Source organism: Squalius cephalus, assembly GCF_949319135.1.
Source record: "Squalius cephalus genome assembly, chromosome: 14".
Taxonomy (NCBI): domain Eukaryota; kingdom Metazoa; phylum Chordata; class Actinopteri; order Cypriniformes; family Leuciscidae; genus Squalius; species Squalius cephalus.
In genome coordinates, this window is record NC_137135.1 from 34990986 (window position 1) to 34993097 (window position 2112).

Here is a 2112-nt window from a genome sequence, read left to right on the forward strand (position 1 = left end):
AGCTATGAAATCCATAGGTAAAATCACAGCTTTTTTTTTTTTTTTTTAAGTGTTGGCCACCGAAGACCATTTTTGACCCAGGTAAAACCCTGCAGGGCCAACAATGTTTGTGTGCGGACATTCACACTTCAAGCAAGAATCGCTAGTGAGGCACGAAATGTATGAATTTAGTTTTTTTTTTTTTTTTTTTTATGCAATTTATTTATGACAGCCAGTGTAATTGTTTTTCTAAAACTGAAAATATTTAATGTTCATAAGGTAAACTTTTGTCACACAATGTGGCACAGTAATATTGTGTCGTTAAAGGAAAAAAAAAAATTTGGACTGTGCTCCTAAATTTTTTTAATTAGGAGCACAAGTGCTCCTAATAAAACAAGTTACCATAAAGCCCGGGCTGTACGAAAGCCGTCTATCAGCAGTGATTGTTAAAGTGCATGTCGGAGAATCCCGCGGATAATCGCGCGGTTGTTCGGACAGACCTGCCCCCACTGCCAAAAAAAAATCCTAAAGGAAACACTGTAATAAATTAAAAAAATTGCACTTACTGTAATTCACATTATATTTTGTTCTTTGTCAGAAAGATTGAAGAATATCTATCATCCATCTTTTTAAAATGCATCAAATCAGTACACATCACCATTTAAATCATATTACAGTATTAAAAAAACGATTCAAAATTAGGCGAAAGGCCACTGAGCCTGAGCATGCTATTGTTGCACATAAAATATCAATATTCATAACTGTGCAAAGAATTAAAAAACCTTTAGAAACTCATATGATAGTTCAGCATCACACACCATGAGATGGGTTAAATAGAGAGATTAAAAAATACCCAATTTCTCTCTAAAATGGTACCAATTTTAGTGTTTTGATAAATGAGAATCACTAATATTATATAATAGGCTAATATTATCAGTTTACCTCAGCTAATGCACTGAAAAAGGCTAAGATATGAGCTAACACTAATTCCATGCTATTAAATATGTTACAATTTAAATGTAAATGCACATTGTTCCATAAGGGTGGCATCATTCCCTTACATTTTACACGGCTACATTTACTCACATTGTAATGCTGATAATATAATTTGTAAGGAAAATTGTGCATTAAATAGGGAAGTTATAACCGGGAAACTTTTACAAAAAAAGAAACAAAGAAACACACACACACACACACACACACACACACAAATGCATGTCTCTTTGTAATATCTGCGAAGCTGTTTTATCAGCAGCATCCACACACAAAAAAACAGTTGAACATGAAAAACGTTTTTGCGCAAGTGCACTTGCCAAATGAAGACGGATTGTATGAAATGGATCAATTAAAAAAACGAGCTATTGTTTATTAACGAGCTGTAGTCACGCACTGACAGAAATGCAGTTCAAGTTAACGCCAAGTTAAGGTGCACTGATACTGAATCTGGTGGCATTGCGAGCGCGAGACGCGGCAGTGCACAGATCATGACGCGCGTCTCTCTGTAATGAGATTGTGAAGTAAATGGGAGCGGGAATTCACCGCATTATTAACTCGTCACGCAATACTACGTGGGAACGGATTGCGAAAGCGTGGGCACGGTTTATGAATTTGTGGGTAGAGATTTCAAAAACTGAAGGCACGGTTAACAAGTCTGAGAGCGTGGATTAGGAAGTCGTGGGTACGGTTTAATAATCCGTGGGCACGATTTGTTAAACCGAGGGAACAGTTTGAGAATTCGTGAGTACTATTTATAAACTGAGCGGATGGTTGCAAAACCGTCGCCACGGATTGTTTTTTTACTCACACAGGTGACTTCCTGGGCTCCGTATTCTCCCTTAATGCTGACTTCTGTTGATTTGGGACAATGAAACGACGCATTTTAAAGCTAATACTCGCACACACAATTACAGTTATTTTTTCTTCTCGTGTCGCGCCTCCCCTGTGGCTCTTTGGCGCCCCCCAAGGGAGGCGCGCCTCACCTATTGAAAACCGCTGGCATAGACAGTATATAAACTGGACACAGCGACCCCATTGGATTCAACAGAGAAAAGTGAAGTCAATTAGAAGCTCTCACTTCCTGAGCGACTGCGCAGACTCACACTGAGCTTGACGACGTAGATGTGACGTGAGCAA

The 2112-nt window shown here is 38.5% G+C and overlaps 1 long non-coding RNA gene across 1 annotated transcript; it reads right to left on the reverse strand.

Annotated features, from left to right (window-relative positions):
• Positions 1-215: 215 nt before the first annotated feature.
• LOC307171654 lies at positions 216-513 on the reverse strand. Its single transcript, XR_013823583.1, has 2 exons — positions 357-513; positions 216-324 (listed from the first exon to the last, which is right to left on the reverse strand). It is a non-coding gene; the product is annotated as an uncharacterized lncRNA (long non-coding RNA).
• Between the last annotated feature and the right edge of the window lie 1599 nt (positions 514-2112).